At 51.5% G+C, this 14,158-nt stretch overlaps 1 long non-coding RNA gene across 1 annotated transcript in view; it reads left to right on the top strand.

Annotated features, from left to right (window-relative positions):
* Window positions 1–14,158, top strand: part of LOC122233198 — a 26,905-nt gene extending 12,747 nt beyond the window's left edge. Inside the window, exons 2-7 of the long non-coding RNA XR_006210702.1 lie at window positions 2,536–3,004; window positions 3,655–3,808; window positions 5,263–5,557; window positions 8,564–8,803; window positions 9,069–9,285; window positions 11,807–14,158. This is a non-coding gene — a long non-coding RNA (uncharacterized LOC122233198). The remainder of the gene's footprint in view (window positions 1–2,535; window positions 3,005–3,654; window positions 3,809–5,262; window positions 5,558–8,563; window positions 8,804–9,068; window positions 9,286–11,806) is intronic.

The following is a 14,158-nucleotide window of genomic DNA, read 5'->3' as shown; positions in this document are numbered from 1 at the left end:
TTGGAGGATGTGGCTGATATCTCAGGCAAGTGTGATCCTTAATACTGCACTTTAGAGCCAGAAAATATTCTCCACCTTGCAGCGATGGGTAGGACACCTTGTTCCTGGAGGTGGCTTGCTTCCAAGAGGAAGGAGACAGAAAAGTGTGGGTACGCCAGGGGTGGGGTGAATGGTGGGTGGAGAGCGACCAGGAAGGTTATGCTCCGGGCTTCCTCTTCACGGTAGCAAGCATCAGGAGCGGAAAGAGCTTGGATTTCAGACTCAGTGCACTACTTACTTAGGTGGCAAACACAGGATGAAGGGGAGACTTGGGGAGACTTTGGGTTTGTGAGGCTCTTGTGTGCCACCCAATGGAGATGGCTGGTGGGTGGTTGGATACGTAGAGTCCAAAACTCAGGAGGGAATGATGTAGAAGCTGTTGACCGACGATAGTGGTTGGAATCGTGATGAAAAGAAGGGTGGCCGGGATAAGAAATGACGCTGTTGGAGGTGGAGGGCAGAATAGGAGTGAACGAGAACGGGAAGAGCAAAAGCAGCCTGTGAAGAAGACCGAGAAAATGCAGGCCAGAGACAAACGGGATCCAAGAAGAATGGGAGCAACCAAGGCAAAGGAAAAGAGGGTTTCAAGAAGGAGCAAGAATAGATCAGGAGCCTTGGATCTTGCATGATATGAATTTGAAATCTGTCTCTCTCATTTTCCAGCCATGAGATCTTGAGTTTTGTGCTCAACAAATGGTAGCCATGATGGTGATGGTGATGATGATGGTGATGGTGAGGATGAAAACGAATGCAAGCAATTGCGAGTGTTGTAGGAAACAAGAAGATCAAACTGGACAAGGTTCCCCAGAGTGGGAAAGATGAGCTTACTTCTGAACACACGATTTTTGAGAACAACACTAACCCTCATGAAGCAATTGGTTTTCTTTCCCATGACTTCACCTTATACTTCCCCCCCAAACACTTGTTCCAATAAGAAGGCTTGAAAAAAAAATCCCAAAACTAATATCACAGACATGGAGGCGGATGCATTTGCAAGGAAGTTATTAAAACCACCTTGATTTTAATAAATTTACCACCAGGTAGCAATCTCTCAATGTCGCCTCTTTCCAATTTGCATGTGTAACTGGCATCTCGTTAAAACATCATTAAGAAATTGAAAACCAGGAAGACATAAACAGACACAGAGACGAAGCAGAGGAGGCTGGGGGAGGAGGCTGTGGGTAGCAGAACAGTGTGGACTCCTTATGTTAAAAAAAAAACAAAACCCAAAATGCAACTTGGTTATTCAAACGCAACCTGATTAACGAGCAAAGAGAAGCAGAGTAATGTAGATACTGTTTACAAATGAGCAATTATAAGACTTGTGTAAAAGGTTCATTTTCCTGGAAACGATTGGAAATTCCACTAAAAGCTACTGTCATTTTTCCTCAGCTGGACCGCCATCTATGTGTGCGAGAGAGCTTTTTCTTCAAAGGATTAACACAAGAAGGCAAGCCCCCTGGTGACTGGGCTCCTAGATTCTGGTTCCTCTTCTGTGGGCCCGATGAACTTTCATTTTTATTTGTATCTTTGGTGTGTTTGTAAATATGTTCTTTTTTTTTTTTTTTTATGATTCCAGAAGTGATAGACAGACGCTGTTGATAAAAAAAAAAGCTATATGAAAATCCATCGGGTCAAACTAACCTAAACAGGCGATGCGGTTTAATAAAAGGAGTTCAAGCTTTGGAGCGGGTCAGGCATGGGTCCGACTTGTGGTTCTGCTGCTTAACTGATCTGTGAAATGGGGATGTGGTTTGGGGAGGAAGAAATGAGACAGTGTTTATCATGTGCCGGCATATGGCATAAAGTTCACACAGTAGTGATCAACCTACGGTAGTTAATAGTTAACACTACGTCCTTCCTTTCTCTCCTAAAAATCGCTTCTTGTAATTCTTTACTGGCTTTATGAACTCTGACAAACGCTGGCAAACTAAGCCTTTCAGAATTTGGCCCTAACACACCTGTTTGGCATTTTATTGGTCTAGAAAGCTAACTCCTCTTGAGATGACCCCAACATTTCCGAGGCTTAGCACTGAATGGAAGATTACGTCTTGCTCATGGCACAGTTCATTATGGGATTGGGAAGGGGTTGCTCTGTTCCCCATAGTCATTTGGGGACCCAGATTCTTTCCATTTTGTGGTTCTGGATCTTCCTTAGGCTCTTAGAGTTCTCTTCATGCACCTAAGGGAGTGGATAACGTTCACCATTATCCATGCACACCTGCTCATCACGACCTGGTCGGATGATGCTGCACACATGACTTCTTTCTGCTGGAGGGAAGTAGTCCCATGGCCCCATGAAGGAGCAAGGGAAGCTGGGAGATGTAGTCCATCAGTGAGCCCTGAGAAAGGGAGACCATGCAGGTGAATGAGTTCTCCCAATCTCTGCTGCACAAATTAGCTGCAACGTACCGGCTCCAGTCAAGCCATCCAGAAAGTTCTCTAACTGACTTGTTTTGAGTCACGTATGAATCCTTCTTGACACGTGTTTTCCAGGTCCTAGGAATGACGTTCTCCAAACCCAGCCGGGAGGCTCAAGTGAGGGAGAAAAATTCCCGGAAGAAGAGGGGAAACAGTGCCGAGCAGACACTCACAGCTGCTGGCGACTGCCACTGAAAAGCCCAGCCCCCAGCTGGGTGGCCTGCAAGATGGCGGCTTGATGGGCAAAGCCATGAACCTTGCCTTCAGCACGCCCACACTGGCCAAGCCGCCAGGGAACGATTCCGGCTTGGGTATACTCAAGGGTTAGGGGATAGGGATTACCTGAGAAATGCAAACTGAATTCAAAGGAGAAAGAAACGGGTTCCAACACAGCAGCCATGGTGCAGCACCCAAAGGATTACTTGTGCAGGCAGGAGACCAACCCCGTGTGGCGGTGGGTGCAACGACCAGCTGGAGAACCGGAGTCTCCTTCATCGTTCAAGTTGGGACCAACTGTACCTACATCATCGCACTTCTGCAAGGGGTAAGAGAAATAATAGGGGTGAAGGTTTGAAAGAAATATAGCTGGTCGTTGCCAGAGTTCAGCAAAGACTTCGTGGAAGAAGTAGGATTTCGGGAGATCGGGTGGATCCAGGGTGCAGTGTGGGCCTGCAGAGAAGGGGGGTGGCGGGCACCCCAGGCCAGGCAGAGCAGGTGCGGTGTGGGCCCGGGGCTGGGTGTGTGGCCCGTTGGGCTGAGACGCGGAAAGTTCATGCCTGGGGGAAAAACTTCCTTTTACGGCCTCAGCCCTCAGTGCTGCGGCTCCCCGTCCCTCGTGGTTCTCCGAGGCCCTCTCAGAACGAAAATTTAGAATCCAGGCCGGATGATTCTGCCTGTGTGTCACGATTCTCCATCTTTTCAAGGGCAGTGGGCCGGGCCAGTTTCTGAGGGTATTTTTAAAGCAGGAGGCAGGGCACCGCCAGCCTGGAGATGGAGTGTAAATTTGACTTAATGGGTCTTTCTCTCTCTCTCTCTCTCTCTCTCTCTCTCTCTCTCGACACACACACACACACACACACACACACACACACCACAAATGCACAGACACTTCAGGGCTACTACGTTCTCCGCATACAACAACATTCATATACAAGGTGTATAATTCTGATGGCTTGTTTTAAATCCTATAAACAGGTTTGCAGATTTTTGTAAAGTGCCTTCCACATGCCAGGCAGGCGTCATAGGTACAGCTTCTAACCCTCCAGAAACTGCCGCAAGGTAGGGGTTTTCCTTCCCATTCTACTGGTGAGGAAACGGAGGCTCAGAGCAGAAGGGTCAAGGTCACACAGTGAGTAAAAGACAACTGGGATTTGGGGTCCATCTCTCTGTTATGGCCAACAAACACCAGAGACAATAGTTGCTTTGGTTATTGGGGCGCCTGGGTGGCTCAGTCGGTTAAGCTTCCGACTTTGGCTCCAGTCGTGATCTCACAGTTCCGTGGGTTCGAGCCCCGCGTCGGGCTGTGTGCTGATGGCTCGGAGCCTGGTGCCCGCTTCGGATCCCGTGTCTCCCTCTCTCTTCACCCCTCCCCCGCTCGTGCTCTGTCACTCCATCTCTCTCAAAAATGAAGGAACGTTAAAAAAAGTTTAAAAGACATAGTTACTTTGGTTATTAAAAAGACTAGCAGCTAACGTTTACGGCACATGTCCTCCGAGCCGGACATTGTGCCCAGCGCTCTCGCACACAGGACCTCATCGGATTCTTGCAACCCTCCCAGGAGGAAGGATCCATTACTGTTATGTCCATTTCCCAGACATGGAAACTGAGACTCTGTCCCCTGAGTTAAACGACTTGCCACAGTTTCTGCATGGGAAAGCAGAGGGGCAGGCTTTGGACCCAGGCATTTTGATTCCGGCTTCCTCTCTTGTAGCTTCTGCATTAGGCTGCCTTGTTAACGGCAATCCTTACGATTGTGTGATTTTCGATGTTCATTGTAGCACATTTCGGTGTTCTGTAGATTGGGGGAGGCAGGAGGGACTCTACTACTCCGTGAGCGTCTGCTCTTCTCGGTTCTCCGTACGATAAGCAGGGCCAAGCGAAAGCTCCTTTCTGCCCCCTCCGCACATGGGCTCAGAGAAGCAGAGCGTGTGGCCAAAGGCGCAGGGCAGGGTTTGAATGCAGATACGTTGCCTGGAAAGTGCCGCCTCCAGCGTGCGCGGCTGCCCTGTGCTTCTCGTCCACGTCCTGAGCTTGTTTTCGAGTTGGACGCAGCAGGTTCTTTGCACGTATTGATTAAACCAAGAAACAGATAAGTGTTTCCACTCAGCCACGTCAATGAGATTCCAGGCTTCTTGGTTACAGGGACTAAATGTCTCTTTTTTTCCATGGTATTCACCTAGGCACATAAACCCACGACAGATTTCTAAAAAGTTCTTGGCATTTATTGAGCACATACTGTGTGCCAGATACTGGCTTAAGGACTCTGTGTTTTCATTGGCCAACAATACTTTGAGGCGGGTATCGTTTTTCCTGGGCTCAGAGAGGGTGTGTGTCTTGCTCGGGGTCGCCCAGCCAGTAAGGAGCAGCCCTGGGGTCAGAGCCCAGGCCTCCTGCCATTATCCTGACCTCATTCCATTACATCACTGCCCCTGCAGTGGGAGAGGCTTAGAAAAAGAAGATGGGCTTCAAGATAAAGGCAGGCTGGCCACGCTGTGAGTTAGGAAAAAAAAAAAAAAAATCACAGATAACTTTGTGTGACTCTAAATACTTTACTTTCTTTTTTCCCCCCTTTAATGTATTTAGAATTAGAGGCAAGCGTGAACGATACCAGCAGAGCCTGCTAAAAGCCTGCCAAAATGACAGGGGAAGATTACACAGCGGGGAAAAAACCGTGTCGACGTTTCTTATGGCATAAAAGCAAAACCCCAAACAACAAAAAGCCCCCAAAGTGAGAAGTGACAGCATCTGTGGAAGATCAGTGGGTGAAAGTCACAGGAACCTGGGCTTTAAATCCAGATAAAGAAGACTTTCCAGCGGTCAGAGTTGTCCAACAATAATCGAGGCTCCTGGAAAGGTAGTGAGATCCCAGTTCCTGAAGGTATGCAAGGGCTGCTGATCAGGTGCTGAAGGGGCCAGGGAGAGGGTGGTTCAAACGTCTAAGGTTTGACTAGACCACGCCCATGAAATTGATTACAACTTCAACCCATTTTCCAGACTAGAGGCTTACAGGGGTTTCATGTGCCAGGCACTGTGCAGAAAGCTTTTCTCATTCAGCTCAAGCCTCGGCCGGGCTTAAGAACTCCTTAAGAACTGGGTAAGATCAGACCAACCTGGATTCTGGTTTCATGATTTGCAGTAAATGCGAAACCCCAGCATAGTTTCTTGTGTATGTCTGGGGCAGCGTGTGTGTGTGTGTGTGTGTGTGTGTGCGTGTGTGTGCGTGCGCGTGCGCGCGCACGGGGTAGGGTGGGGGTTCCTGCTCTCAAGGGAATCTCTGCCTCTGAGTTCCTGTTTACACTGAATCCCTTTAGGACAGTCTTTCTGCCCCGTGCCAAGATCGAGAGCTCAGAGGCATCACTTGATTTCCACAAACATGCACCTTGGGGCGCGGGCTGGACCCTGCAGAAGGTTTGCAGCCACAGAGGGGGCGTATGCTGGGGTCGTGCAAACGGCATGAGACCGTAGTCGTTCCTGTTGGTGAAAGCATTGGACTGCACCGCCCGTGGGCATGCCCCACTGGTCCTTGGACCTCGTATAGCATCAGCCCTCCTCCCCAGCTCCCCAGCTCCTTTCTTCCCTCCCCCTTTCCCACCTTCCTCTCAAACAACCAGCCAATCTGCCACCCAATCAACACACTGACCCCTTGCCAACCAGCCAGCCCATCAACCAACTAACCAGCCAGCCAACCAGTCAGAGGCTTATCTTTCTTAAAAAAAAAAAAAAAAAAAAAGAACCATCACGTGACATGCCAGTTCGCGCTCCAAAATAAACAAATGCGAAGGAACAAAGGAACGAATGAATGAACAAGCGAATGAAGGAAGGAACACCCAAACAGTCCATCAGGGTGTTTTCTAGAATTTGCCTTCATCTCTACTGAGAACTCTGCCCCCATCCCAGGCAGGCACCGTCAGGCACGATAGTTTCAAAACCTGCCCTGTCTCCTTGAACCCTGACGACGACCCTACCTGTAGGTGTAACTGTTTTTCTCGTTACCCAGCTGAGGAATCTGAAGCTGGGAGAAGGGAGGTCATTTGTCCAAGTTTGCACGGCTGGGGAGGAGCAGGACCAGGAGTGGGGCTGAGGCCAGCTGAGCCACACGCAGAGATCAGAAAGGCCGGAGCTCTCCGGGCTCCCTGAAGTCTGGTGCCAACTTTTAAGAGGGCATTTTAAGATTCCACCAAGTAACATTGTCTCGTTTTCTCCTTCACGCGGGGCTGGAAGGAGGTGTTTTCCTCCCCGCATCATAGCCCCGCAAAACTGAGACTCAGAGAGGTGTCTTACCCAGGGTCCCCACCTCTAGGATGTGGTGGGTCTCAGGATTTGAATCCCCTGGTTCTAAGAGCCCGATGTTCCCCTCCCCTTGCCACGTGTGCCTCCTGGGTACTGGATTAATGAGACACAGAGACACAGAGGAGCTGGCATCCGGTGGGGACCATCAGCCATGGAAATGGCTACTCACAATGATAAATTCTCTAACAGGACTTCTTGGCATGCAAGGGTCGCAGAGGAGGCAGGAGGGCCAGCTCTGGGGCCCACGGGAAGCCTCCCAGAAGAAGTGACCCCAGAACAAGGTTCAGAAGAGTGGCTAGGAGCCCAGCATGTGGACACCTGTAGGGAGGAGAGACCATTCCAGGCAGAGTGGGTCTCCCGGCGAATGACACAGCCTCGAGAAATAGCCATGCTTGTGTGGGAGGGACCGGCTGCCCAGCAGGAGAGGCGAGACTGAAGCGGTCAGTGAGGGTAGATCGTGCAAGGCCTGGAAGGCCGGAACAAGGGTTCAGACCTGATCCTGAGGGTGATGGGGAGCCACTGGAGGCCTCGAAGCAGAGGGGTGCCCTGTTCGCTTTGAGCAAGGTGCCAGGGGTGCCTTGGACACCGCACGCACGCACGCACTTGGTGCCTTGCCTTTCTCGGGCACCATTAATCTTCTTTTCGGGAATGGGTGCTGGGGGTTTTAATGAACTCATTACTCATTCCACTGTCAGGTGAGTCCGATTGTGGTGGGAGGTTGGGTGGAGGGCTCGTCCGGCTGGGGCTGTGAGGCTCTGATCTGATCTCCTCAGCAGACCCTCTGGCTCCATCCCTGGCAGGAGCTCACCCGACCTGTTCCGGCCCTCCCCTCCGCCTCCCCTCCCCATCCCACGCTTTGCTGCCTCCTCAACTCGCCAACATCCATTCCGATGGGCGTGATTGGAATCTCGTCTTCCCGGAACTTGCTGCCATCTGTCCCTCCCTGTGCCTGTGTCTTGTTCACACCCTCTGAATCTCTAGCTCACCGCTGGGCGTGGGAAGCTTCTGCCTGGGCCCTGGACGGGCAGTCTGCCCGTCTGTCTCTCCTCCTGGCACCCCTACCCCCAGCCTCGGCTTCCCTCCCCTTCCCTGCCCTTCCCCACCGGGGACTTTCTACCTGACCTGCTCTTCCTTTTTTCACCTTGAACTTGTCTGGATGTCTGTCTGTCTGCCCATCTCCTCTCGCCTTAACCCTCTGCTTGTTCATCTCTCCCCCTTTCCTCCCCCCGTCCCTTCTCCCAGAATTGTCTGGAAACAGACCACTCCAAGATCTATTCAGTAGAAGGACGCGCAGTTTTGAAAATTCCTAACTATTCTGATTAGATCCAAGTAATTCATGCAATGGGCTTCAGGGTGGAAGCCGACCCATCTGGCGGAAGCCGTGCTGAGGCCACTGGAGGCACAAGCGTGGGGCCCCGGGCACCTCCTTTTCGTGAGCCACGTGGCCCTTTCGTAATTAGGAGCTTCTAAGCCAACCTCATGTCCTAGGCCAGCTAGAAGACGGGGAAGACACTCCAAATCACGCAAGCAAGGACGTTTATAGGTGAAAAGACCCCTTGAGAGTCAACCGTTGTCATTTTTTTTTCTTTCTTAGATATGGAGAATGAGGCTCAGAAAAGGCAAAGTTTTGGTGACTGGCTTAAGGTCATTCCAGGAGAGTCGGTTGAGACCCCAGGCCTGCTGACCTGTAGGGATCTTTTTCCAACCCAAAGAAAGCACAGGGCATGGCAAGCTCCCACCCAGGGCCGCAAGGCACACGGAGGGGGGAGTGGTCTCCTGGGCCCTCACGCGGGCCGCCTTCCCGCACACCTCGCTGCTGACCCTGGCAGACGAGGTAAAACTCTCTTCCTTTGGTGTTTCTGGCAGAAATGCCTCTCTGTGGACCAGAGCATGTGCTCTCCTTCCTCTGTGTGGGTTCCTCCCGGGAGATGCTCCAGCATGGACTACATTTCCCAGACTTCCTTGCAGCTGGGTGGGAACACGTGGCTGGTTCTTCCTGTCCCGTTGTGAGCAGAAGCCACGCGTGCCACTTCTGGACGAAGGGGTTTGATGAGAGGACATGCCTTCTTCATACACTTGCTTTCCCCTTCATGCGCCAGGTGCAGAGGGACCCCGAGGACCCAGGGGATGGCAGAGCCTCACGATGGAAGGGACCTGGGCCAGCGAGCCAGAGAGAAACCGGTCGACCGAGAACACCCACAACACCTGTTACATTGGCGACAAGAGGCTTATTTGTCCCAGCAGCCAGTGTTACCCTGAATGACGCGGTGTCGGTCACAGGCTGCTTACTCAGACTACCTGAGTCTACGTATTAAGGTCATCGTCATCCTCTTTCCTATTTTATTGGGGAGGAAGCCCTGTCCTGGAATTTCCTGAACCATCAAAGGGACTGTGCTGCTTGTCTGCCTCTCTGACTGATCTCCCCTGACCCCGCAGTGGCTCCTTATTGTCCCCACCACTGGCCTTCTTTTCTGTTCCTCGAACCCGCATATTCCCACGTAGAGGTCTCCGTTTCTGCTCTTCTCTCTTTTTTGGACGGCTCCATCCCGAGATCTTCCAAGTTTGTCCGTTTCCTATTTATTGAATCCTATTACAACACCCCACCTCATGAGGTCTTCTCTGGCCACCCCATCGTAGGCACTGACCCCATCTCCCTACGCCCATCGCCTTACATCGTACACGTGGTCGCGGTCTGCTTTTCTCAAGCCCCAGCCACTACCTAAATTTATCTCGACCATTTATTGGTTTACTCCATTATCGTCCCGACACACTTTTCTTTAGTTTCTGCTCTGTTTCAGGAAACAGAAACTCAGAAGGGCACTGTGATTTCTAAACCCGCTAAGTGGTGGTCCTGGGATTTGAACCCAGATCCGACTGATTCTACAGCCTCTGCCGCACGGTTCTCCTGACAAAATTGTACTTGGATAGCTCCACTTATTTCCTCAGGACACAATTTTGATCCCCGATCCCGAGGCAGGGCGGTCTAGGGGGAAAAGTGTGGATTCTCGGGTCGGAGCCTGGGTTCGTATCCTGGCATTGATGTCTTACATCGTCTAACATCTCTGAATGCCTTCCCCACAAAGCAGAATGAATGTACTTACCTCAAAGAGGGAATGTGAAGGGCGCCCGGGTGGCTCAGTCGGTGGGGTGTCCGGCTCCTGATTTCGGCTCTGGTCATGATCTGGTGGTTCGTGGGTTCGAGCCCCACCCCAGGCTCCGTGCTGATGGTGCAGAAGCTGCTTGGGATTTTCTCTCTCTCCCTCTTTCTCTGCCCCTCTGCTGCTCACGCTCTCTCTCTTTCTCAAAATAAATAAACGTAAAGAGTTAATGGGAGGATAGTGAGGATAGAAAGAGATAACATATGAAACAGGTAATGTGATGCCTGTACACGGTGGGGGCTCAGGCACCCTTAGTTTCCTTTCTAATAAAGATACCGACATTTTTTCCGAGAGTTCTGCCTTCATCTCAGACCAGGCAATTTATCAGCGGAAAGAGGGGAAAAAAATACAGATTTGGATAAAAACACCAAAGATTCTGAAAAGCACCTGGTTCATCCCTAACTTCTCTCTTGGGCTTTGCTGGGAAGCGAAGTCTAAATCCAAGTCAGAGCTCCCAGACCTCATCACAGTTACTGTGTTGAAAGCAAACAGACTTTGGGATTTAAATTTTTTTCTCCTTTCCCTTCCCCCCCCCCCGCCCCCCACAAAGCACAAATGTCATGGACAAGGGGCAAACTCATTACAGCTGGGTTTCTATCTGCCTGGTCCAGACGCATGTGCTAAAATGGGAGGCCAGCTCCAATGGCCAACGTCCAGGACCGCATGTGCCGTGACTAATGTATGTAAAACACACACAGGGCTCCTCTCTCCCAGCATCTGGAATCAAAAAGCAAAAGTTAGCTACAGAGAGACTCTCGGCGAGCTTTCCAAAGTCTTCATTGCTTTTTAAGTTTGGAGGCAGTGAGTCTGGCTGGCTTAAAGCAAGGGAGCCCTTGATCGGGACCGGGGATGATTATGATTTTTTTCATATGGATGGAACTGGACTGAGGGTGTTCGTAGGTCCCTGACCATGAAGTTCACTTTTTCCGTATTAGTCAGAGACTAGGTTGTGCCTGGGTAACAATAACCCCAAATTTCAGAGGCTGAGACAAAAAGCATTTGTTTCTTCTTCGTGGTACGTGTTCGGTGCAGGTTGTGGGGGTGGGTGGGGGAGGGGCCGTGACCGCCGTAATGACTCGGAGTCCCAGGCCAAAGGACGAGGTGCCACGGGGAACTTTGCCGGACGCTGGGCCACAGAAAAAAGAGGTCTCGGGAGGGTCTCACAATGATCATTATCTGCTCAGCCCAGAGGTGACACATGGTATTTCCTCCCCCAACTCATCGATCCGCCAGAGCTATTCCCACGGCTCTCCCAACCGTAAGGGAACACAGGACACACAATCTGACCATGTGCCCAGAAAAAGGAGACCAAAAAATATTTGTTCACAGCACCTCCCTTCTGTTCCTTGCCGTTCCCGGATGGGTCACCAAGTCTAGGTGATCCAAATCTCTTCATTAACCGGAAGAATCCATTCTCTTTATTCCATGGCTCTCATTCCTCCTCAGCTCAGGTCTCCAGATCTCTCGCCTAATGGTGGTGTCCACCTCCAACCATCTCCCTTTGCCTGTCTTGCTCCTTAGAATTCATCCTCTGCATCCGTCTCAGTGATCACTCGAGTCTCTATCCACCCAGGTCGTTCCCTTCCAGGTAGAGAGCTTGGGGTCCTTGGTGCCGTCTTTTCTGCACCCCAGCCTGGGTTTGTAGGGAGGAAGATAACGGATCTTTTGTTTGTTTCTAGGCAAAGGCCTTTTAGGACCTTCTGAAGCTGTGATTCTAGGATTCTGTTTTTAATCTCATCCCCGGAGCTGCAGACACACACCTCCTATAGGGGGTCCACCCAGGCGCTTAATCAGCAAAGACAATCAAACTCTGAAGAACGAGGACCCGCCGTTGCCGCTACGCAGCCAATGGGAAGGACGCGGAGGTGTCCAAGCCTCGGCTGGACTGTGCCGGTTCCCTTCGCAGCTCACCACCCACCATCTCACCTCGCTGGCTGTCCTGTCCCCAGGGACAGCTCCCGGGCCCTCCTGCACACTCCAGCCACTCTCTCTGCAAGGGCTGTTATTGTCTCCCAGCAGATCGACACCGAGAGACAAAATCGCCAACTCAGTCCATCCAGAAGATTATAACCCTTCCTCAACACGGGCCTGAGCGAGCTCATCAACGTGAGCTCATCAGCTCTCTCGGCAACACCGTGAGGTGGACCAAATGACCGCCCACGTTGGCAGGTGTGGAAACCGAGTCTCGGAGAGGTGAGGTCGCTGGCCAGTAAGCAGAACAGGTGGGGCTGGACGCGGCTCTTATGCTCTGCACCGCGGTGAGCAGAGACGCCGGATTGCACATTCTGCAAAGCACGGTGTTCAGAAGTCTACACCTAGACTCAAGGTCCCCTAGTGTCCCTGGCTTGGCCTGGAGCTGTGGCCAGACCGGGGACCGCAGGCCCTGAGACAACCAGGCGTGTTCCTTGTCTGCTTCCATCAGCAACAATGGGCCAATTAAGGCAATTACCGCCGGTTTATGTAACAGGACACAGGGATCACAGTGCTCAGCTCTTTGAAAATCTCCTATAAAAGCGCTAATAATGCATTAATGTATTAATCCCCTTAATCCTGGCAAATTACCGCAGACTCACTCCTCGGAGCTGACAGTGGGTCTCTGCTGTCCCTGTGAGACGCCGGGTGCTCGTCTCCCACATCCCTTCTTTCTGAAACACTCCTTAGGAAGCTGTGGGGTCCTGTTAGGACAGGGTGCTGGTAGACGGCCGACTGTGGCAGGAGGAGGGATGTTGATTCTTTCACAGAGAGATGAGGGTGTGCTAACAAACGACTCTTTCTGGAGTGTTTCTCAGCAAGGAGAGATAGCCCAGCACGGTCAGCCCTGCCCTGGGCTGCCAACTCTGTCACTCGCTGGGTGGTCTTGGGCCACTGTTCAACCTCTCTGAGCCTCTGCTTGCTCACCTGTAATACCCGGATAACAATTCCTCATTGTAGACTTGATGGAAGATTCCAGAGCTGCAGGCGAATGCCTGACACCTAGAAGGCATTGGGTACATCGACAGTCCCCTTTCCATCTGTAAAATGGGTATAAGGACCCCCATCATGAGGATTAAATGAGCACGTACGTCAGTTTCCTGGCCCATAGTAAATATTAATTCTTTCAGGCACTAGGACAGTTTTGGTGCCAGAATGCAGTCAGGCCTGGCTTTGTTGTCTGCTGGGCCCGTGGAGGTTTCTCCAGGGTCCTTCAGGGGCCTCTCAGTGGATGGCAGTGTGCCACAGAGACCCCCCTACTGCTCCCCTGGAGGTTTCATTCCGTCCTTAGCAGCCCCTCCACGGGCAGCCCGCGGTACCCCACCAGAGATCTGGTGTGCCAGTGGTGGTTGGACGACAACATTTTGGAGCTGGAAATGGGGAGAAGGAACCCATTCCCCTGTTCCTGTCCCCATTCAGTTCTCGGGCGTTCCTTTCTCTTTCAGGGTTGGCCAAGGCTGGGGCTGGGGAGGGGCAAGGAGTCAGGTTAGCGTCTTCCAAGTGATTTTGGTTTTGTGCTCTGAAACACAGACCGTTAAAAATCCTCTCTGGCAAGGACATTCGGATTCAGAATCCTAAGGTTTGACGGCCTATTTGGAAGGGGACAAGGGAAAAGGACTTTCATTCTTGCTGATATCCTAGGACAGTGGGAGAGTTTTAAAATATATTCATGAATCCATCGACACTCCTCTTCCAACGGGTGGAGCTGAGTTAGCCTCTAAAGTACAGACTGGACTCAACGCCTTGATTCTAATGAAGAGAATGTGGCCGATGTGATGGTGTAGGCCGTGAAAAATATTTGGCTTCCTCCTTGCTCTCTCTGGAGCACTCACCCTGGGGGAAGCTGACTGTCATGTGATGAGGACAACTCAAGTGGCCCAATGGAGAGGTCCATGTGGGAGGAAATGAGGCCTCCAGCCAATGACCATTGGAGGCGCCATCTTGGAAGCAGATCCTGGCCAAGTCAACACTTCAGATTGACTGCAGCCCCAGCCAATGGCTTGACTATAGCCTCATGAGAAGCCATAAACCCCCAGCTAAGCTGCTCCCAGATTCCTGAT

The sequence above is a fragment of the Panthera tigris genome, chromosome D4 (assembly GCF_018350195.1).
Source record: "Panthera tigris isolate Pti1 chromosome D4, P.tigris_Pti1_mat1.1, whole genome shotgun sequence".
Taxonomy (NCBI): Eukaryota; Metazoa; Chordata; class Mammalia; order Carnivora; family Felidae; genus Panthera; species Panthera tigris.
This window is presented reverse-complemented; position numbering and strand designations above follow the sequence as displayed.